At 43.6% G+C, this 17,344-nt stretch overlaps 1 pseudogene; it reads left to right on the plus strand.

The window, feature by feature from the left end:
• The first annotated feature begins 5,743 nt into the window (after positions 1-5,743).
• On the plus strand, positions 5,744-9,797 carry LOC131892652 (E3 ubiquitin-protein ligase Bre1-like; annotated as a pseudogene).
• The last annotated feature ends 7,547 nt before the right edge of the window (positions 9,798-17,344 follow it).

Here is a 17,344-nt window from a genome sequence, read left to right on the forward strand (position 1 = left end):
GACTTCCTTGATAGCCCTTTGACGGGGGAAGCTTTAGCCCATCATAAACAAAAAAGACCAAATGATGAACAAGTTCCTGGCCTCATCGTTGAATTGGCGATCCACGAGAGGCAGTGATAGCGGGGGGCCCTCCACAGCTTTCTTCACGCCAAGTTCCCGATCCACCCGCGAATTTGTCGAAGAGGTAATAATTCCCTTGTCGCCACTTTTTGGACCCTGTAGATGCAAGTCGATGGCTCAGCTTCCGGTGATAGATGCGGCCGAGGTGCTAGCAATCCTATAATTGTCAGAAGAAAACAGCTTCCGAACACTCTCCGCATAGCAAAGATGCACGGCGAAGTTGATGAAGACGACGACGACGACGTAGACGATGTTGAGATCGAAGTCTCATTCCAATAAAGCGTGAGACCCGAAACCAATCACGAATCATTCTTAGCAAACTTCTGACGGACATCTCGAGAACGTAACGGGAACACCCGACCCAAGTGGCGAGTTCTGCGGAATGGCACGAGGTCCTTCCAAGGAGACCATGGGCGGCGAGTCTGCTTTACATATTTGCCTTTACCAGCGTCATCCGAATTGACTGAGAAATGATTGATGTTGTCACATGTTCAGCGGTCACCATAGCTTTGTGAGGGTTGCCTCTCGCAACCACTTTCCGCCATCCGTTACAAATCTTCTGTGTCTGCGTCCTCTTTATGGCCAACACCAAAATTCCTGTGAGCCCTGTTAATTCGCCTCCTTGTGGAAGTCAGTTTTTTTCGTGGCGATTATGGTCAAAATCGTGTGCATATTTTTGGTTGATTAGGTCGGGTTTGACTTCCAAACGCTAACATTGGCTTGACGCTACGGATCAGACCGATTCAAAAACCTGTCAAAGATTGATTGCAATGACATAGAAGAAAAGGATTGGTGATTCCTACTTCTAATCGAACAGCCACAAACGGAAAGCGGAAAAAGTGTTGCTTGAATGGGGATTTGTGGCTTCGCCATGTGAAACAGCGTCGCTCATCTGTGGGTGTTAACACAAGTGCTCCTTATGTGTACAATAATAAAAGGGATAATAACTTAATCGGTATACTCAACCACATCAACAGCAACCCGCTACTCGATATATGACTCGCATTCCTCATCTTAATTAATGAAGTAATATAATAATATGAACAACAGAATAATCGCACTCACCTGTCTCCTTCCCTCATTCTTCACCGTTTGAACACAAGTTTCAACAAGGCTCAGGATTAGCTATGTCATCCTCTATCTATTATCCCTAGATATTTCTTTCATATGCCTTTCTCTGTACCTGTTTTAAGAAATCTCTCGTAGCTGGTGATAGTATAAAAATAAAAATAGGGTTAGAAGACCCTTCCATCTAGCGTGAGGTAGGAAATATTGTTCATGGTCGGGCTAAGGGCCCTTGTATCCCCAATACAGGGTAATAATCTCGGACTAGAGCAGGGGCGAGTCCTATGTATTTTTTACAATATGCCCGGACTGCTGGAAGAGTCCGTCAAGGACAGGTCTCGTCCTGTCAAGACTCGTCCTGTGAATTGCAAGAAAAAAATGAAATCTATACTTTTTTGTGACAAGTACGGACTCGCCCCTTCCTAAAAGACTCGAGTGCGGGCAAATTCTCCAAAATTAAGTATAAGACTCGGGTGCATTCGGACTCGAGTCCGGACTGCGCCCAGCACTAGTGGAGTACCTTGTTGGAAAAATGATTCACAACGGAACACAACTTCAAGCTTAGCTGAAAATAGGAGACCTAGCTTAAAGTTTCAAATGTATGGATCTATTTCCATCTTTTTTTTGCCAACCATAGCCTTTCCCATCCGGGTGGCTATGATGCCCTGGTTGTCTGCCTCAGCTACTAAAGCCATTCTCATCTCAACTTTCGTAAAGTTCACATTGATTCAGGTCGTCATGTTTTGCACTTTTTACACTTTTTTTATTCCTCTCATAAAGTTCACAGAGTAAAGCTAAGCCTCCGATCTAAAAGCTCTAGGGAATAAAATTGAATTTCCTCCCATGTGTCCCATGCTTTTAATACCACTGTAGTTTACCCTTATATCTATTTGTTTTTAATACCCATAAAACGTCTGAAGTGTTTTCTCAAACACTCTACAGTACTTTTTACGTATTTATTTCGTGGAGCTTTTTGCCAGCGAACTTTGAAAAATAGAAAAAAGTCGTGGCACTAAACTTCACAGATCAGATTCAGACCCAAGAAAATAACAAAACAACGTAGCTAGTAAGCGAGTGTATGGTCGCCTACAGTTCTCCCAACGAGAATCACTCAGTTCCCACTTACGACACCATGTTCCTGAAGCCGTGTCTCAGAAGTGCGGCCACGGCGTCCGTTCGAGCCGTCAAAGCGACGCAAGATGCTTCCCCACCAAAGCCGCATTGACCTTGGTTAGTAACATACGCATTCCGTCCAACTCCCATCATTTACTCATAACAGTTTTCGATCGTCCTTTTAGACCCCAATGCCATTGAAGAGTGAAAGTCATCGTGTTCGGAGAAACCAAATGCGTAAGTTCAAAGCTCAAACAAGAGTTCTTGGCCTTAGTTGTTATCTAATTTGTATGGATATTACTCGCTCTTAGATTGGCCTAAAGATCGGTGTTCGCAACGCGGATGTAATGGAATGAGTTATGTGCGATTATGCCATGGAAAAGGCCAAATTTGACGAAGAGGTGCCAGGATGGGGTCAAAATATCATCGATAAGAAGCTCAGCTCACGCTCTTGGGCCACCGAGATGGATTATCAAAGAGACAAAACTGGCGGTCTGAGTTTTGTCTCAACAATCCCAACATCACGGGCACCTGCGGCTGCGGCGAGGCTTCTCGTCTAACCGCAGGCTGCGCTCACTCATTTATCCTGGTCCCATTATGTAAGATTCATCCAGATGTAGTTGTTGTCAACCAAATCTCCAAATCTGAATTGAAGATTGGATTGATTTAGATTTAGAAGCCGAGGAATAAAGTACGAAATTAGCACTGGTTCATTGGTCATTTATCTTTTCGGTCACCCTCGATCAGAGATGGCCGAGAAAAAAATCAGTGCTCCACAATGTGGGACCCACATTCAATTTAAAACTCGATCTACCGTCCACAAAGGATAAGAAACGAACGTAATCTAAACTTGAAATCTAGTTCTAGACTGGTAGCATCGAAAACCATACTTCCACCCAATCAACTCCAACACAAAAAAAAATCAATCTGGAGAGAGGGAGCAACATTTGAATGCAAAAAGTCGGTTCAGTTCTTCCTTAGTGGCAACCCTGAAGAATGGAATTGTTCACAACAACATTTCTAAATAAGGCGGACAAGTCCTCAACGTAATTTCAAATTACCGTTCAAAATCTGAAAGACACTCTAACGAGAGTTACCAAATCTAGTTGTAAGAGCAAAAGCTTGGTTACTGCAGCCGTAGTGAAAAAGGGAACTTTCCAGCGGTATGATTCATTTCAATCTTGATCTTAATCTTCAGATTTCAATATACCTGGATGCAATCCGACCCTTCCTTGAATGACTTATCTGCTGAAGTATTGAGTTTGATTATACTTAAACCATGAATTGGTAGATCACGAGAACTCGCCCCGAAAGCGACCCCCACTCAGTCATGGCGTCCAATCGGTAAGGGACCGAACGGCACTTGCTTAAACGATCACGCAGGATTGGTCAAACATTATCTTTCTCTTTTTAGATTGCCCGAGTCCAACCTTTAGTGCCTGAAGTGTCCATGTGGATGTCGTCCCACGGGATTTTGGATCGAATCGGTAGAAGAACCCGTTCAAAGGGAAGGAGAGCCGACAGTTGTCCGAACCCAGAAATTGGACGGGGCATTCCGTTCACTCGTGGTCCAGCCGCAAGAGTACGTTTCATAGGTTAATCGGAAAAAATGGGCTCAAGCATGTTTTTTTCATTAGCATTCAGGCCCACTTCGTCGGAAACGACGATTCCTTTACCTATTCCGACCACAAACACCGCATCAAACCATCAGGGAGATTTTTACAATTATTGCAAAGTCAAAGTGAACAAATTGCGTCCCTCCATGAGGCTCTAAGAAAAGTTGATTCTTTGATCGCTCAAACTGACCCATCTCCTACGAAACAGGGTTGAAATGAGGGAGTATGGGGTTCAAACCCAACCTAAGGGGGATCAACGGGCCTTTGCCTAACCAGGCCACGCAGTGTCAATTAGAGGATGAAAATTTGCAGAGTAAGGTTGAACTTCTTTCGTAGGAGCCGTAGGTAGACAGTTCCGTAAATTCCGTGATCATGATTTTGTTGTAGACCACACTTGATTATCTCCCGGAAAGGTGGAATCACCCTCTCAATCCAACGCGACTCGAAAGAATGTGAAGACGTGTTGGTAAACGAATGAAGGGGGCATTAAAACCCGGTAAATTGGCGATATGGAGACTAATGTTACTCTGCTCCTCAGGGATCAACTTCAAAGAGCATGTATGCGCGGTTCCAGTGAAAAAGCCATAAAACCGTGAACGGGCTAGTGACTCTGTCGGCGACACATGAGTCGGTGCGAAATTTGGGCATCATTTTGTGGATCGGAACCATTAAAAGAAGGACAAGTTCCCGAGTGAGTATAGCGTAGGTTACGACGACAAAAATCATTTGTAACACTGATTACTATGGAATGGCAGGACCCGGTTCCGATCTGATTATCCCTGGGTTTGAAAGCCTTGGGTGAGACGCCACTTCTTCCACCGTTCAATCCATCGCCTCGGATTCGAGTTTTGGCCATTCAATCTCGGCGGCTTTAAAGTACTTGGACGACCGGCAATTGACAGCCTTGGCTAACAATGTGTACCCGCCTGAATGGAGCTGTCGACAGTGCAATGCGGGATAGTGGGGTTACCCATACGGATTACCGATGGCAGCAGCTTTCAATGCACACCAAGAATTACCTCGAAAATGCCACTGAAGCCTCATCCAGACCAAGAGAGGGAAGGAAAGATAATTTAGAAAACCTGACACAAGCTCTTACAACACCGAAGCTGCGACCATGACTTGAATAGATCTATTGAATGAGAAGTTTATTGTTATTTTCTTACTAACGTTTGTTCACTTATGCTTGAACCGCTTGACAAATTATGTTGTTGGTTAGGATTGGCTTTAATGCATCATACAAACTATCATCAAGTCGTAGTAGACATAAGATGGATTTCGATATTAACTTTGCTTGAGTTGTGAGACGGCCACCCTGGAACTCCGGCATCCAGCATCATTTGAACAGGGTGATGCCAAATGATTCGCGATTCCAAGCTACAACATCGTACTTGTACCTAAAATAGCCAGCCTACCTCCCCCATCATACTAGCTAAAAGGAATTGTCAGTGACAAAACGTGCGATTTGAATGAACTCTATCTTTACGATCATCATGAATATCCCTCCCTCATATGAATTCTGTTATTTTGATTTCTCAAGTAAGTGGTGACATTGGTCACTCTAGGTAGTTTTCAGAGAACAAGCAGCCACTTGGACTCAGTGGACCTGAGGGAAATTGACTTGGACGAACAAAGAGAACGATAGAGAGACAGACTCGTAAGTAGCTAGCAGTGAGGTCACAAAGTGCTGGACTAGGCTGGAGCAGGCTTAGTGTCTCCTGACAGGCGGGTCATCATCCATCCGTCGGCGGCTTTGAACCAACCCGTAACTCTGGCGTTCCACAAGGACGGAAACCTCGTTACATTCCTAAATCGCGTGAAAGCTCTCCATGAACAAACGCGGGGCCGAGGATCCGCCGGTGGAGGTGGGGCTAGCGGCATCGATGGCGCGGGCGTGGGATTGGAGCCGCCCTCCCAAGAAGCGGATCGTGTTCGAGCCCCTCCAATTGGGCCAATCTCCAATCTGGAGGAGCTGGAGCTCAAGGACATTGGCCTTCCAGAATCAGAAGTTGGGCCTGCGGCTCACCCAGCGCATCCAGATTGAGGACGAGTTGCGGGCCCGCATGGATCAGTTGGAGAAGCGCCAAATGCAGGATGAGCCGTATGAACGTGATCAATCGCTATTGGAACCAGTTAAACGAGGATATCCGCATCTTGCTCCAGCGGTTCGACGGCGAAACGGGCGACGAGAGCAGAGAAGAATGAGCATGAGTCCACCACGTCGTTTCTCACGCAGTGGCCACTTGGCACCAAGGAGGAACTGACGAAAAGCTGGCCTCCAAAGTCCAGGTCTCGCAACGCGCTGTGGCCAAATCATTCAGGTCAGATTCATGCAGGAGTATATACAAGTATAGAATAAAGGTCTCTAATGGAGATGGTTTGGCTTCGATCGATTGTAGGTGTTTGATCACTTGAATCAGAGGAATGGAGAAACTGGCGCGAGCCATTCGCGGCGAAAAGGAGGCCCGTGACCATTGACCCCGCTGAAGAGGAGAAACCCACCGAGGTGAATGCGATGAGGCCAAAACGGCCGCTGCGAATGAGGAAGGCACTGAAAAGGTCAGTTTGGCAGCGGAGGAGACTGTGGCGGCTCAGGTGCCCGCCATCGTGGCCATCGACGATTCGGTGAAAGAGCTGAACATCCGATTGCAATCCGAGAACTCGAATTTGCATCGCCTCAACACTTCCCTACATGAGAAAACCATTACCTGGCCTTGAAAACACGCGGAACTCGAAGAAGGCATTAACGCGAAGAGACAAAAAACGAGGAGCTGCAGACAAGGTCGATGATCTTGGAACGAGCTCACCAAGACGCGGATGCGCAACGGAAAGTTCGAGACGTGCTTGTCCGGGACCCAGGTGAGATCACGGTTGACAATGCCTATCTATTCAAGTGCTTGAGAATATCTCCATTTATGGGATTGCAGGAAAAACTCAAAATGTTTGTGGATCGTGATGGCGGCCGCTTGGATCAAAAGGTGGTTCTGTCCAACGCCGAACGAAAAACCGTAGATCAACTCACGCACGACATGGAAGAGCAAAGGAGTTGGGCCACCAATCGCTTGTCGGAATTAGAAGATATGAATACCAAATACAAAGAACTCGCTGAAACAAGTTGAAACCTTAAAGATGGAACTCTCGACCTTGCCTGAACACGTGGTGGTTGAAACCACCGAACACAAATGTCTACAATCTCATTTTCTGTTCTTTTATAACGAAGCCATGCAGTTGAAAACTCAACTCGAGGAGACTCGCTCACAACTCCAGGTAAGGCTAATTTCTTTCTAAACCTTTTCATGAAAGCGCAATGAATCCAACCGGACGTCATTATAGGTAGCCAAGAACACGCACATGCGACAAATTGGAGCAAATGGAATCTGAGGAGCTTCTGGCCCCAAAGAAACTGCGCACTGAGGTCATTCAATTGGAGGATATGCTGGCTCAAGTTCGAAAAAGAGTACGAAATGCTGGAGAATAGAGTTCGAACAAAATCTTGCGGCCAACGAGCAGACTGGTCGATCAACAAAGAAATGCGTAACCTCATCACTTCGCTACAGACTCACAATGTCCAGTTGAAGGGTGAAGTTGCCAGGTGAGATCCTTAATTACATTTCTCTTCCAAAGCATATTCATTCTCATCCTGCTTCTGCTCGAGTACTGTAGATACAAGCGAAAAGGCAAAGAAGGCCAATTAGAGATCGCAAACTGAGGAAGGACTTGGATGACTCAAAAGCCGCCGAAATCAGAGTCCTACAACAAATCAAGAAACTTCAGGAACAACAGCAGAGCCTCAACTCTTCTCACGATCCGGATTCAGGCGATACTAAAGTAAAGAAGAAGGCGAAATCTGGCTCATCCCATGGTCAGATCGGGTTCAACTAGTAGTGCAGCAGGTGATGAGGACTCTCAGCTTTCCAACATGGATGGTGTCGACAAGATGGAGGTGGGAGATGAAGATGACGTTAAGGTAGGGCATATAGTATTGCCTTTCTTGTATCTGGGATGCTAGGGTTGAATGATAGCCATCCCCATCATCCGCATATACAGTAGTACCGATAGGCAGTGTCAAAAATCCGTATCAGTGTGGTTCTCCGTCAGTGGGTGGGTTAGCGCCTAAAAGCTCCTGCGAAGGTCTGGAGAGGAGATTCGAACCGAGAGACCTCGTTCATGCTAGGAACCTGTGCTAACCACTACGCCACTTCTCCCTCTTTTGCGATGTTTATTTTCATAACTATTCTCAATGTGGAAGGTCAATTCTTGTTTCCAGGTGAAAATTGAGTCCGATGAGACTCGCAGCTGGTCTCAGACGCTACCGGGGCCACCGAGGGAGGAAGTCCGGATTCATTGGCCCAGAAGCACGCCTGTAAAGAAAGAAGTGAAAGCAGAAACTGCCGCCGCCATAGCCATGGCCAATGTGAAAGAGTGCAAGGAAAAGATTGAGGAGCTACAAAAGGCTCGCGCCAAGGATCAAGAGGGTATGGAAAGACCTCAAGTCTCAACTGAAGAAAGCTCAAAAACGAGTTGAAAGAGAAATGAAACTTCTGCTGGACCATGTACAAGTCCTGTTCGAAAGAAACAACCGCGACAAGGCTGCTATCATGGTGTCGGAAAAGAAGGCCGAGGCGAAGTGGAAGAGCTCAAACTTCAGTTGAAAAAACTCAGCGAGGCCAAGAAAGAGGAGAAGAAGCGATTGGCTGATGAGGACGCCACGCGCAGAATCAAGCAGTTAGAAGAGCAAATGCGGTCAACTCCAAAAGCAAGTCGGCAATCACAAGCAAGAAGAGGAAGCTCTCTTATCCGAAATGGAGGTCACTGGGCAGCCTTTGAAGATATCTGCAGGAGCAAAACTTGCGGCTCATCCAACAGCTCCGAGAAAAAGACGACGCCAATTTCAAGCTGATGTCCGAGCGGATCAAGTCCAATCAAATTCAAAGGTTGGCCAGAGAGGAGCGCGATATGCTCACTCAGCAAGTGAGCACCTTATCCACTCAAGTGGAGGCCCAAAATCAGGTAGTCCGTAAGCTTGAGGAGAAGGAACGTCTGCTTCAAAATAATCTGCAAGGTCGAGAAGGAGTTGTCCATGCGACAGCAAGCCATGGAGATGCATAAGCGGAAGGCTATCGAATCGGCTCAATCCGCTGCCGATCTCAAGCTCCATTTGGGAAAATACCATGCCCAGATCAAAGAAGTTCAGCAAACGGTCTCCGAAAAGACCTCTGCCTTAGAAGGTGAGGCGTTCAAGACGAACGTTACCACGAAGACTTGGTTCTTTGTAAGCGTAAGGTGGAAAGGCTGCGCAAGATTTGAAATGGCCTCAGACATGGACGAGATCCTCAAGGAGGAAATCCGCGAATACAAGGAGACCCTCACGTGCCCGTCGTGCAAGGTCAAACGCAAAGATGCGGTTCTGACAAAGTGCTTCCATTGCTTTTGTTACGATTGCTTGCGACCCGGTATGAGACGCGTCAGAGGAAATGCCCGAAATGTAACGCTGGATTTGGCGCCAGCGATTATCATCGACTTTATCTATCTTAAAGAGCAGATCAACAATGCCTTTGAAGCCGACAACATTGTCATCAACGACACAACGTATTATGAGGGGGCAGAGTCAAACAGTTTCAGTTTCACATTCCTGCAGTGTATTTCCGCCAGCATCTTGTCTTGATATGAGAAGCCACATATCTGTCACTTCATATCTCAGTTTATACTCCATGTACAGTTCTCTCTTGTGTGTAATTGTAATCATTTCCGCATTAACTATAAAAACGCATTAAATTCAATCATTTGTCACAAGATGTGTAATGGGGCAAGGACATAAATATGATATGTGTTGGGTGAAATCTAGTGGCAGAGGTGAAACAAATTAAATCACCGTAATTACAACTCTCGCCTTTTTCTTGATACAATGCTAAGTTAGTCTTTGTTCTCACTCCCAAAAATGCCAAAAATCAGGGTGCCCTACCACAATTTTCTTCAAATTTCCTTCACTTGACATGTCCTAAAGGGTTCCAGGACAACTCGACCCAGCGGATTACTCAACCCAGGACAACTCAACCCAGAGCCAACTTTACCCAACAGACAAATCAACCCAGCAGACAACTCAACCCAGTGGACAACTCTACCCATTACAGATATTAGGCCCAATATATCATGTTATACTTACATCAATCAAGGTGTAAAATTAAGTTTGATAATGTTTCAGTCAAGTGTTATTATTTTATTTAATGCCTTACTGATGCTATTATCTTTGCATGCACATTGAATTTTTACTCATCAAGCTTTAGTTTTGTTCCATTAATCATTGTCCCAACGCACTCTGGCTAACCTAAGTCTGATTTGGCTGGCAAGGCCATATCCTCAATGTCGGACCAGAATCTTATGGCCTTTGATAAAGTGGACTGTAGGTGTGTCTGATTCACGTCTTTTTTTCCTTCACGAGCAACTCTCTTGGTCTTTTTTCTTTCTTGTCTACATAAAATTCACACTTCGAAAATATACAAAAATCATCACCAAACTCAAGAGACGGTCAAGATAAATTGGGCAATGAATCTAAGTCAATATTTGTCCATTAAACCCATCTGAGCAATCATGCCAGGTAAAGGAGTAGCACGAGATGGACCAAAGGTTGGACGACCAAGTAAGTAGAAGACCAAAGGTTGGAAGACCAAAGGTTAGACCAAGGGGTGGGTGGAGACATAAAACAATCCATCATGCATGCATGTTTGTATGCATTCGGGGTTGTTGAGTATAACAATAAAAAGAAAGATGAATCATAACGCGTGAAACTTGGGAACTCGAAGCTCTTGCTTACCCAGGGCTAATAATATAAATTATATGATATTATTACTGGATAGATAGCCGTCCAAACTTTGAAAGGAAAATCAATGGATTGATTAGAGCCAAGTCTGCGTCTTCTTCTTCCAAGTCAGAGTCCCCTTTGGCAAGCTATTGAATAAATTGGGATCATTGGTGCTATTGGACTCTTTTCTTTTAGGATGTGAGGGCGTGCCACAATAGCTCTGATGAGGATCATGTGCACAATCCTGTCCGTTTGGAGTTTCCCACGATGAAAAATTAGTAGCGGTGGTTGACTTTTGCGTGTAATTAGCAATTTTAATCCCCTAACACAACGGATTCTATTTTTCATTGAAGAAATGTGGAATTTATTTTTGCTGTTTGGTTGAAAGAATAATGTTTCTTTCAATTTTTGAAATGCAGATTATTGAAGTGTTGAACCCACGGCAGTGGCAGGAAAGCACATATTTGTATTAAAATCTAATATATCCACCCCCCAAAGTAACTATTGGATTCGGCATCTTAGATTGGTTATCATAAGTCATTTATGAAGAAATCATCGGTTGCAATAAAAATGGTTCTTATGCCAGAATTGTTACTAGTGTACATATAACGAAATTTCGTAAAACAAGATTGAATTGAATATCTTTTTGGGATATGATCCAAAAGCCAGTGAGGTTTCCAACGTCACATCGATGATGTCGGACCCATCATTTCAAGGATATAATTATGGCAATAGATTCACCATGTCATTGTTTCCCAGAGAGGTCCAGGGAAAAATTGTTGAGACGGACGGTGCTTTCCTTTTGTGTTTTGCAAGCGACCAAATGCTCCAGACATTTCGAGATCATCCGACGAAAATATCAATTGATTGTACCCACGGCACAAATGCGGCCAAATTCATCCTTATCTCCGTACTCGTGCTTGGTATGTATTTTACATCTTAATTGTTTCTTAGAATGTAGTACTCTTTTAGACAATCAAGAAGAGGCAATCGAGCAATCCTGTCTTCCAATGCCTTGTAGAGACGGAAAACATAAAAATATAACAAACACTCTGTTGGGCCTTTTGAGGTTGATGGGGAAGCCATTAGCAATGTAGAGACTATGGCTAACATGCTTGGAGATCAGTTCTCCAGTGTGGTTTCAACCCCACTGAGTTCAGAAGCAAACAGCACATTGCTCTGAAGATGAGTCTGTTGAGATTGACAAGGTTAGTCAAGTTGAGCGTTTAGATGATCTTGTAGTCACAGATCAAGATGCTTTAGAGGCAATCAGGGACTTGAGGCTTTCGAGCTCTCCTGGTCCTGATGGCGTGACATCTCAGTTTCTGATGAGATGCTCACTGGTTCTCGCTCCTGTTTTCTCGTACTTGATGCGTTGCATTTTGGATCAGGGCAAGTTTCCATCTTCACTAAAGCTAGCTCATGTTGATCCAATTTTTAAAGGGGGAGATAAGTCGCTCCCCAGTAATTACAGGCCGATTTCTCTCACTTCGAATATTGCGAAGGTGTTTGAGAAGATCATGAAGTTCAAACTTGTTGAATTTCTTGATATACATGAAGTCCTTCCTCCTAGCCAGCATGGGTTCCGAGCACATTTTAGCACGGTTACCCAACTGATTGAACATATTGAGCAGATTATTGAGGGACTGGAGAGGCATGAATCAGTTGATGTAGTTTATCTCGACTTTGCCAAGGCCTTTGACAAGGTAGATCATGGTGTTTTAGTTAACAGGCTCCATGAGATTGGGATCCAAGGCAAGGTTCTCAATTGGTTAAAAAGTTTCATTTCTGGTAGGAAGCAATTGGTGAAGGTTGAGGGAATTCCTTAGTGACATACATGATGTCAAGTCAGGTGTTCCCAGGGTTCGATCTTAGGGCCCCTCCTGTTTTATATATTCGTTGCCCCGCTTCAAAAGCTTAGTATTACTGCCAGCCTCTCTTCTTATGCTGACGATACTAAGTTAGTTTCTGGTAGGAACAGCCAAGATTCCAGTAGCCTTGCAAAGGACTTAGATCGAATCTACTCTTGGGTAACTGAGAGTAATATGGCCCTGAACGGAATGAAATTCTGCTCAATGACATTTGGGTCAACTCCTTTAAATACTCCACTCGTAGATAATGGAGGTAAAGATATTGAGCAGGTCTCATCTATGAAAGATCTAGGTGTAGTCCTCCAAAATAATGGAAAATTCGATGAGCATATCCAGTTGAAGGTGGGTAAGGCTTTTCAAATGTGTGGTTGGATATATCGCACGTTTAAGTCCAGAGATAGCATCACGATGCTAACTCTGTACAAGTCGATTGTCCAGCCACATCTTGAATATGCCTCACCCATTTGGGCCTCAATGAGTTCAGCAGGTTTGCAAAAGGTCGAGCAAGTCCAAAGATGTTTCACTAGGAACATCACAGGATTGAGAGAGCTCTCATATTGGGAGAGGCTAAAAAAGTTGGACTGTACAGTGTTCAGAGAAGGTACGAAAGGTATCTGATACTGTACGTCTTCAAAAGTATCCATGAGCTTTGTCCCAACCAGGGTTTAGGGTCAATTCTAGTGACCGTAGAGGCTTAATGTGCGTTTTGAGAGCAAAACCAAGCGATTTTTGCCGCGGCCCTAAGAGTTCTTGAGGCATTAGCGCCACAGGCCTGCTCAAGTGTCAAATGCCTGCTTAGTGATACTAGCCACATTTCGTCAACGCTTGGAGAGAAGTTTTAAGTCGGCCCATCCAGTGGAGCATTTGCCACTGGCATTTGGAGAAGAACTGGGCCAAGCACATTAAAGAACCGAAATGTTCCAAGAAATTAAAGCTTGCGACTAATTGCTTCAGAAGGAGCATTCAACAAAAATTAGCCAGAATACAAGAAAACTAGGTAAGATTAGAGGCTCTTGATAAAATCATATTCTTACTTTGTAATTAACCAAAGTTAGATCCCGAAGAAATTTTGACTAAGGACTAGTCATTTGACAAACCGAACCCGAATCTTTCATTCTTTTTTTTTCTGATATTTTGTTGCGGTTTTTCATCTTAGTGGGTCATCTTGCCACTTTTTTTTAATTTTCTATGCATATATAGTACGCAAGTTATTTTTAGCTGTTATTGCAATATGAAGGATAGATTGAAAATCACTTGGCTTGATACATCCCAGTTATTCTTGAATGTATGAAAGATTCGGTCATGAAAAAAGTCTGCCAACACACACACACTTCTGACGGGTTTTCAGTTCCAATGGAAGTCTCATTTGCTCTGGTTTTCTCAAAACTGTCGACTTTTGGCTTGCTTTGTTGCAATCCAACTAAAATCCCAGCCCAAGGTCTCCAGTTCTTCACTTCTCAGTGAGCTGACTGATGATCTTCCATCATTCCCATTCGAAGAAAGGCATCAGGATTTTTATGCGCCATGTCATTCTCGACCATCGACAGTTCTGAAAGCATCCATCGACCAAAACTAGAAGTCTACATAGGTTACTTCTTGTTTCAAACAATTCAAGGCCTTGAATCACTTGAACCATAAGCTTCAAGTAAACTTCATTCATTGTCATCCTAGTTCCGATGGCCCAAAGACCGTGAGTCTTGCTGCCGTGCTCCAAATCCCCCTAATGACATTGGAAATTTGGAACACGTTCCCTTTCTTTGAGAGGATAAACATGTGCCACAAGACCATAATTTCACGATCAAACAAGAGTCTTCTTTACGGTTACGTTATCGCTTATCGGTCATCAGTCTTTCCCCAAGACCTTAATCTTGCCGTGGCTAGGGACTCTAGCCTTGGCACGTGAGTCAGGTCAGGGTGAAAAATGATCATAAACATCTGCATGAAGTCTCAGATAAACAACATATTTGAAAGGATACTAATTCGTGTATACAGTTGTAATTCTATTTAACTTGGTCACCTTCAACGTCTCACATTTACCCTTAGCTTTATGCTTAGAACCATAAGTATGTTACATGGCACCTTCCTTATTATAATACTCTAAATTGGTATGCTTGGTATGTATTTTACATCTTAATTGTTTCTTAGAATGTAGTACTCTTTTAGACAATCAAGAAGAAGGCAATCCTGTCTTCCAATGCCTTGTAGAGACGGAAAACCAAGCGATTTTTGCCGCGGCCCTAAGAGTTCTTGAGGCATTAGCGCCACAGGCCTGCTCAAGTGTCAAATGCCTGCTTAGTGATACTAGCCACACTTTCGTCAACGCTTGGAGAGAAGTTGTAAGTCGGCCCATCCAGTGGAGCATTTGCCACTGGCATTTGGAGAAGAACTGGGCCAAGCACATTAAAACCCGAAATGTTCCAAGAAATTAAGAGCTTGCGACTAATTGCTTCAGAAGGAGCATTCAACGAAAAATTAGCCAGAAATACAAGAAAACTAGGTAAGATTAGAGCTCTTGATAAAATCATATTCTTAACTTTGTAATTAACCAAAGTTTAGATCCCGAAAGAAATTTTGACTAAGGACTAGTCATTTGACAAACCGAACCCGAATCTTTCATTCTTTCTTTTTTCTGATATTTTGTTGCGGTTTTTCATCTTATGTGGCTCATCTTGCCACTTTTTTTAAATTTTCTATGCATATATAGTACGCAAGTTATTTTTAGCTGTTTATTGCAATATGAAGGATAGATTGAAAATCACTTGGCTTGATGCATCCCAGTTATTCTTGAATGTATGAAAGATTCGGTCATGAAAAAAGTCTGCCAACAACCACAAAATTCTGACGGGTTTTCAGTTCCAATGGAAGTCTCATTTGCTCTGGTTTTCTCAAAACTGTCGACTTTTGCTTGCCTTGTTGCAATCACATAAAATCCCAGCCCAAGGTCTCCAGTTCTTCACTTCTCAGTGAGCTGACTGATGATCTTCCATCATTCCCATTCGAAGAAAGGCATCAGGATTTTTATGCGCCACGTCATTCTCGACCATCGACAGTTCTGAAAGCATCCATCGAACAAAACTAGAAGTCTACATAGGTTGCTTCTTGTTTCAACAATTCAAGCCTTGAATCACTTGAACCATAAGCTTCAAGTAAACTTCATTCATTGTCATCCTAGTTCCGATGGCCCAAAGACCGTGAGTCTTGCTGCTGGTGCTCCAAATCCCCCTAATGACATTGGAAAATTTGGAACACGTTCCCTTCTTTGAGAGGATAAACATGTGCCACAAGACCATAATTTTCACGATCAAACAAGAGTCTTCTTTACGGTTACGTATCGCTTATCGGGTATCAGCTTTCCCCAAGACCTTAATCTTGCCGTGGCTAGGGACTCTAGCCTTGGCACGTGAGTCAGGTCAGGGTGAAAAATGATCATGAACATCTGCATGAAGTCTCAGATACAACATATTTGAAAGAAAAAATATTTCTTATTTAGTGAAAACAGAGCAAAAACATGTTTTCTTCTCCCTGTTCTGATTGGACCAATCTTCGAGAAAAGGAACGAAATACTGTAATTTCATTACTAATGCCCTGCAATATACATTTTGCTAACGTAGCCAACTTGAAATTCTAAAAGGTCTTATGTGCAAAAAACTGTATTAATGTGGGGGCGAGTGAGGAATCGATTGTCAATCATCTTGAGAAACTACGAGAGGATATCAATCCGGCACGGACTGTCGTTTCTCTTTTGATGTAGAACGAACAGAACAATCATGCTATCATTCAGTTATCGTTGAAGCCTCGGGACAAGGCAGAGCACAGAAAAAAGGTTCAGAGTTGGGAAAGCGCCGTCTATTTTGTAGCCAATTACATGTTTTAACCCCAATTTGCATTTGCCTTCCAGATTTTAAAAAATATATACTTTGTGCGGTGCCCAATTTTTTTGAGAAAAATGCTTGCAATTTCGATAAATACTCCAATTAATATGGTAGCATCTTTTAAGTCAGATTTGGATAAGTTCTTGACCAAAATGCGACATCGACCTCATATTCAAGGGCTAACCAGATCTGCCAACTCTAAGTCGTTGGTATTCCATTTCCAGTAGCGGTAATAATAGCGGTCCCAAGAAAACGAAATTCTCGTCCAATTTTTTTTTTTTCTAATATATTCTTTTCGGGTTTGATATACCGATACAGGAGAATGAGTTCCCCGTAAGTCACAATTGATAAAAGATTTGGTCACATAATGCGTTCGAATCGCATATTGCTATTGCTTCTCCTTTTTCTTCGCCCAGGCGGAGTCCCGACAAAAAACAAATCTGGTCTGAACGTGTTGCTGCATTCAGTTATCAAAATGTCGCGCCTTCTTCAACCTTCGATAATTTCTATGGATCAAGCGGAGAAGACCTTTTTTTTAAGAAGGTCGCCAAAACTGACAAGTCGGATCCTAAAAGACTCAAGAAAGATCTGCCACGGTTGGTTAGAAGCCTGTCAGCCGAGGATAGAGTTATGCTCATTGGAATATCCAAAACCCCATGGGAGTGCGAACAAAAGGTGAGCGGGAAATACGAAATATCCTAACTCGTGATCACGCAACAAGACTAGTTGCGACATTAAATTCAAGACCGTTTCAAGTGCTTGATTCATTTCAGATATTGCTCAATTCAAAGCTTCCTTTTTTCAGGGTTTGCTTCAAACTTATCAGAAGATACTTTTGCTCCCCCGACCAGATTACCCTCAACGGCACGAGCTGTGGCGTGAAATCAT

Source organism: Tigriopus californicus, chromosome 2 (assembly GCF_007210705.1).
Source record: "Tigriopus californicus strain San Diego chromosome 2, Tcal_SD_v2.1, whole genome shotgun sequence".
Classification (NCBI taxonomy): Eukaryota; Metazoa; Arthropoda; class Copepoda; order Harpacticoida; family Harpacticidae; genus Tigriopus; species Tigriopus californicus.